Genomic DNA, 7269 nt, shown 5'->3' with positions numbered 1-7269 from the left:
TATTTCACTTATTATCTACTTCACTTGCATTGGCATTGTAAACATATATTTCCCATGCCAATAAAGCCCTTACATTGAGAGAGTGAGAGAGAGAGAGAGAGAGAGAGAGAGAGAGAGAGAGAGAGAGAGAGAGAGAGAGAGAGAGAGAGAGAGAGAGAGAGAGAGACAACGTAGAACACCAAATAATGTATGCAGAGCAGAATTAGGCCGATACCCACTAATTATCAAAATCCAGAAAAGAGCCGTTAAATTCTATAACCACCTAAAAGGAAGCGATTCCCAAACCTTCCACAACAAAGCCATCACCTACAGAGAGATGAACCTGGAGAAGAGTCCCCTAAGCAAGCTGGTCCTGGGGCTCTGTTCACAAACACAAACACACCCTACAGAGCCCCAGGACAGCAGCACAATTAGACCCAACCAAATCATGAGAAAACAAAAAGATAATTACTTGACACATTGGAAAGAATTAACAAAAAAACTGAGCAAACTAGAATGCTATTTGGCCCTACACAGAGAGTACACAGCGGCAGAATACCTGACCACTGTGACTGACCCAAAATTAAGGAAAGCTTTGACTATGTACAGACTCAGTGAGCATAGCCTTGCTATTGAGAAAGGCCGCCGTAGGCAGACATGGCTCTCAAGAGAAGACAGGCTATGTGCTCACTGCCCACAAAATGAGGTGGAAACTGAGCTGCACTTCCTAACCTCCTGCCCAATGTATGACCATATTAGAGAGACATATTTCCCTCAGATTACACAGATCCACAAAGAATTCGAAAACAAATCCAATTTTGAAAAACTCCCATATCTACTGGGTGAAATTCCACAGTGTGCCATCACAGCAGCAAGATTTGTGACCTGTTGCCACGAGAAAAGGGCAACCAGTGAAGAACACATTGAGCCATTGTAAATACAACCCATATCTATGCTTATTTATTTTATCTCGTGTCCTTTACCATTTGTACATTGTTAAAACACTGTATATATATATATATATATATATATATGACATTTGTAATGTCTTTACTGTTTTGAAACTTCTGTATGTGTGATGTTTACTGTTAATTTTTATTGTTTATTTCACTTTATATATTCACTTTATATATTATCTACCTCACTTGCTTTGGCAATGTTAACACATGTTTCCCATGCAAATAAAGCCCTTGAATTGAATTGATAGAGACAGACAGAGAGAGGGATAGAGACAGAGAGAGAGAGAGAGATAGAGCTACCTTACAAAAGTAGCCTTGCTCGGCCCAACATTTCTTCACTCCACTGTATTTAGATGTACCCCTGTTATCTACACATTGACATATACAGTATAGTATGTTCCAAAAATTACTTATAGAGGGCAGTGGCTAATATTTGAGAAATGTACTCCAAAGGACAGACTCGAAGAAGAGTTGGGCCATTGAACAATGAAACCGATATTTCACTGGATGTCAAATGTGTGACGCATCTGCTTGGCAATTCCACTCAACACCAAAAATGGTAGTGAGAGGAAGTCCACTGGCCGGCAATGGGAGAAGATTGAAGGAGATGGTTGTTGACCAACATTCTGTACGTTATCTCAATACAGTTTTTTGTTCCCAAAACTAAAAATCTGCTACGAAAAAAGTGTACTAAGTGTTGTATACTTTACCCTTTACCAAAGTTGTAAAACATCACGTTGTTTAGAAGGAGGGCAACGACAAATTTAGTTATTGCACACGCGCACTTCACGGAGTAGGCGTTCTCAAACTGAAATATGCAGATATATGCTAGAACAGGCCAATAGGAACCCGTGCTTGGTTCTGCCCACTATGGCTCATTTGTTTCCATTGGAAACGGCAGGCTGTGGTCTATCTGGGTTTAGTTATAACAAATCTTTGACCACACAATACGTTATCATATCCGGTTAAATATGTATCTCTTTTGGCGGGAACTGTACAGTAGTCCACAGTTGGCTGTCTAGTAGGTACTGAATATCTTCCGTTTGGTTGAGCTAAAATCATTGCACTTTTTCGTCAAGTGAAAATGTCTCGTGTGCTGAACTGCATTGTGGCTGTTTGTCCTGATATGGGGATTGGAAATAACGGGAATCTACCTTGGCACCCGAAGAGACTCAAGTAAGTAACGTTAGCCTACATAGCCATTTAGCTAACGTCGTTAGCCTCGTTCATTTAGCTTTAACTGCTAGCTAAGCCATCTACAACAATAGCCTATATACACATCATATCTGTTTCAACTAGCTGGCAACGAATGGAAAGCTAACAACAGTGTTGAAATGGCAAATATTGGTCGATTGATGTGTGGTACAGAAATCTAGCAAGAAATCAGAAGAGTCAGCTGCAGATGATGCAATGAGTGACAACGTCGGGGATCCAAAGTCCAGGGTTTTGCACAAGACTTAAGTTATTAATTAACAACATCAATGGCATATAACTTAAATTCATAATTTCTGTAGTTAAACCCATACAATTGACTTCACAGTTTTTTTTCTACATTCTTGCTGGACTGTTGTTTTTCTCCCGTTGTCTCACAAACAATAATGACGTTGACTTCTTTTACAGTAATGAATTTAAGTATTTCCAGAAGATGACAATGACGTCTTCGGTGGAAGGTAACAGTCAGTTTCCAAACATTTCACATTTGACGACATGTTATTTATTTTAGCAGATGGTCTTGTCCAGAGTGACTTCCAGTTAGTGCATTCATCTTCAGATACCGTAGCTATGTGGGTGGGACTACCACATATCAAAGGTATAAAAAATTAATTTTTCGTCAATAAAGTAGCTTTATCGGTAGAGTCAGAGCTGGGTATGTGCGGTGAGTGCTGGTTCAGGTTATTACATATTATTATTTGTATTTTTTACCAATGCGGTGTAAATCACATGAGCTTAATCCAAACACGGATACAGACATTGGCTGATTCAGTTGTAAACACCGTGACAGTTGTCAACATTAAACTGTATTATTAATGGCCACTAGGTGACAGTATAGCACCATGTGCAAAGTATCATGAGAGGAAATATTGTCTCGCAAATATTATTTTAAAGGGACATTCCGCCACTTTTTAACCTCGTATTCATCATCTCCAGCACCAACCCGTTTCTATGATCGGTGGTTAAAAACATAAGAAGAAAGGTCCTTTAAAAAAAAATTGTCTCTGTGAAATCACAGGGTAGGAATAAAAGTCTTTAAAAAAAATTGTGATTTTCAAAACCAGCAACGATTTTCTAGCCCAAAGGAGAGTATTTTCAAGCTCCCCACGTCACCACGAATCTCAGTTTGAAAATCACTGTTTTTAAAATGTTATTGTTTTTGATGCTGTAATCGGTGTAACTTTTTAAAACGTTTATATTTATTGTCTACAAAACTTAACTGGTATTGTGCTCATCACAATGAAAATTAGGTTCAATAGTGGTGGAGTTGCTCCTTAGTAAAGAAATATGTAAAAACACTGTCATGATCCAAATGAATTTACCGGTACATACCCTCACTGCTTTTACATTACTGAGTCCAAAGTCAGGAGCATCTACCGTAGATAAACCTCATTTTATTGGTCACATACACATGGTTAGCAGATGTTAATGCAAGTGTAGCGAAATGCTTGTGCTTCTAATTCCGACCGTGCAGTAATATCTAACAAGTAATCTAACAATTTCACAACAACTACCTTATACACACACAAGTGTAAAGGAATGATTAAGAATATGTACATATAAATATATGGATGAGCGATGGCTGAACGGCATGGGCAAGATGCAGTAGATGGTATAGAGTACAGTATATACATACGAGATGAGTAATGTATGGTATGTAAACATTATATAAAGTGGCATTGTTTAAAGTGGCTAGTGATACATTTATTACATCCAATTATTAATTATTAAAGTGGCTGGAGTTGAGTCAGTATGTTGGCAGCAGCCACTCAATGTTAGTGATGGCTGTTTAACAGTCTGATGGCCTTGAGATAGAAGCTGTTTTTCAGTCTCTCGGTCCCAGCTTTGATGCACCTGTACTGACCACGTCTTCTGGATGGTAAGCGGGGTGAACAGGCAGTGGCTCGGGTGGTTGTTGTCCTTGATGATCTTTTGGGCCTTCCTGTGACATCGGGTGGTGTCGGTGTCCTGGAGGGCAGGTATTTTTCCCCCGGTGATGCGTTGTGCAGACCTCACTACCCTCTGGAGACCCTTACGGTTGTGGGCGGAGCAGTTGCCGTACCAGGCGGTGATACAGCCCGACAGGATGCTCTCGATTGTGCATCTGTAAAAGTTTGAGTGTTTTTGGTGACAAGCCGAATTTCTTCAGCCTCCTGAGGTTGAAGAGGCGCTGCTGCGCCTTCTTCACAACGCTGTCTGTGTGGGTGGACCAATTCAGTACAGGGTCTACTGTAGAGTCTCTAGGGTGTAGGAGTAGTACAGGGTCTACTGTAGAGGCTCTATGGTGTAGGAGTAGTACAGGGTCTACTGTAGAGGCTCTATGGTGTAGGAGTAGTACAGGGTCTACTGTAGAGGCTCTAGGGTGTAGGAGTAGTACAGGGTCTACTGTAGAGACTCTAGGGTGTAGGAGTAGTACAGGGTCTCCTGTAGAGACTCTAGGGTGTAGGAGTAGTACAGGGTCTACTGTAGAGGCTCTAGGGCAGCATTTCTTAAAGTATGGGTCATGGACCTATTAACGGTGGGTGGCGACGTAAATGTTTAATTCTTTCATTAATTACTGGAATTGATTTGGCCAAGTGCAACTGCGATCTCGGTTCAGTGCTCTCTCTGCTTAGCAGCGGTCTCTGCTCAGTTTGGCAGCTACGCGAGTGGGAAAGGTAGAGGTAGAGATTCCCGCGTGCGTCGAGGTTTACCTGATCTTTTTTTCTGCAGTTGATTATATAGAGATCAAATGTGTATGTTCTGTTACAATGCTCTTTCTTCTATCTACTTCAGGTTCATACTACCCCCCCCCCCTTTTTTGTAAAGCCCTATGACATTGAGTATCTAGCATTATAAGACCATTAATACAAGCCAACATCAGGAACACCTAATCCACACATGCTTCTTGACATGGCCAGTGTTTATGGTTAAATATTGGTTTCTTAACGTTCCACAAGAAGACAAGAAAATAAACTAGGTATACAGTATCTTTAAACCTGAGGGAACTGAAGTGGTATAGATGATATAAGAAATGATAGTCTAGGGTTTATGTTCATCGTTATCACCTCGGGTTGTCCTCATAGTGATAAAGGCAGAACTGTCCATCTCTTAATGTCAGCCCTGATGGCTTTTAGGAGACCTGGTCCATTAAGATGAAATATCTTATTGACAGATGACCTGATATCTCTCCCTGGGTATTTATAGCTTGTGGTTTCCATATGAAGGGAACAGTACGAAGGTGGGATGGAAAGCTGTGGTGGTTCAGAGAAATAACCTCCCTCTTAGTCCAATTCACTTTATATCCAGAAAATTGGCCACTCTTGGTATCGAACAGCTGGGATTTGACAGTGTTACTAAGAATATCATCACCCTCTAGGCTGGTTTTGAAGTCATGACCGCTCAGTGTTAGTAAGATATCATCACCGTATAGGCTGGTTTTGAAGTCATGACCACTCCAAGTGATACAGTCAAGGGGGTCTGGTGGCAAAATGACCATACATGGTGAGGCCGGGCAGCCCTGCCTTGTAGAACGGAGAAGCTGAAAGTGACAGATGTTACAGTCTGCCATTCATTTCAAGTGAAGCAATAGGTTCATGATAGAGTGCCCTGATCCACTGCATAATAGCAGGCTCAAAGTAGAGAGAGTATAAAACACATAAGGCCAATTCCATTCTATCAAAAGCTTTCTCTGCATCCAGCGATACTGCTACTTCTGGATACTGGAGAGAGCTAGCCCCTTGACTTAACATGTAAAAAGTATCCTCGTGGTGTTGGAGGATAGTCCACCTGGTACAAACCCCACCTGGTACAATCCCCACCTGGTCTAAGTGTACAAGGGCAAGGATCCTAAGAGATAGAAAGATGGATTGGCTGTCCTTTACCTCATCCTTGTAGCCTCTGAATGTTGTGCATTCTACCCCTTTAAACATAACATACTGTACAGTCCCTTCAGCCCCCTCCACTCTAAAGGTGATAGCAACATACATATGGTCAGTTCTCAAGCATCGTCTCAGCCAATGAGTCTCCACGGTGCTGGCTATGAGACGGCACTCCCTATACTACGTGGCAAACAGGGATTTGAACTGAAATCTTTGTCGTGTCCCAAATGGAAGCTGGGATGAAGCCCGAGTTAACAGAGATGGTCTCATTACATAATGAAAGGTAGGTTAGGGTACGACTGTGAGAAAAGGCTTTCCTCCAACAGGTAGGTGACAACAGAGGCCAAGCAACAATAATATATTGAGGGCGCGGGGTTATCACAGGCCAAAGCACATATCCTCTCATAGTAAGTCTGTGACGTAGAAGTCCGTCACTGGCCGCGGGCAGCATTTGGTTCTTTAACGCACACACATATTCATCACTCCTCCCTGCGCCATTATACCATAAGTTAACAATGTGGGTCGACACACAATTTAACTTCTGTCTTGGTGCATGCATTTCATACTTATCAATGTTGTGGATGAGCGCATTGTTTGTTTGTTCTGTTCCTCTCTCTCCATCTCTGTAGCTTCTGGGTATGCTGGAAAAGGACCCGAGCTAAGGGAATTGGGTTGGCTTTATAGTGCCTGTCCCAAATGGCTCATTAATGCATATGGGCATATTGAAAGATATTGTCAGTAGTGATGTAATGTTGTAAATGTTATGTTGTGATATTGTTTAAAACCGTGTTGCAATGTATATCCTTTAGTATGTTTAGTTCATGGAAAATGTAGGTTTGTATTGTTAATTGATTAATTAATTAGGGTTAATTGTTCTGAGGGGAGGGGCTAGCCCTACAAAAGGAGCCTCTCTCCAGTCTCTAAGGGGGATTTTTTGGATTGAGCTGTGGATGGGGCAGCATTGTTGTTAAGCTGTCCCATAAGGTAGACGTTGATGGCAGTACTGTTGTTTTCTGTTCCGGAATCACTTGTAAATAAACACCTTTGCACAGAAGAACTTTTGCGGTTCCGCCATCTTTTTATTTTTATAGAGGTTAGGATATCCAGTTTAGCCATCTGGCCTACTCTACGTGACATATGGTGGCAGTAGTGGGATGGCGTACCGCAAATCAGTGAATTCCAACAAGAGAGGTAAAGGAATGCGTACAGGATTGCGTTCTCAGCAACAGCATCAACTGTCAGAAAAGGTACCTGAAGTT

At 41.5% G+C, this 7269-nt stretch overlaps 1 long non-coding RNA gene across 1 annotated transcript; it reads left to right on the top strand.

The window, feature by feature from the left end:
- The first annotated feature begins 1705 nt into the window (after nucleotides 1-1705).
- LOC116374804 (uncharacterized) lies at nucleotides 1706-3139 on the top strand. Its single transcript, XR_004210733.1, has 2 exons — nucleotides 1706-2114; nucleotides 2559-3139. It is a non-coding gene; the product is annotated as an uncharacterized LOC116374804 (long non-coding RNA).
- Nucleotides 3140-7269: the final 4130 nt, after the last annotated feature.

Source organism: Oncorhynchus kisutch, linkage group LG8 (assembly GCF_002021735.2).
Source record: "Oncorhynchus kisutch isolate 150728-3 linkage group LG8, Okis_V2, whole genome shotgun sequence".
Taxonomy (NCBI): Eukaryota; Metazoa; Chordata; class Actinopteri; order Salmoniformes; family Salmonidae; genus Oncorhynchus; species Oncorhynchus kisutch.
This window is presented reverse-complemented; position numbering and strand designations above follow the sequence as displayed.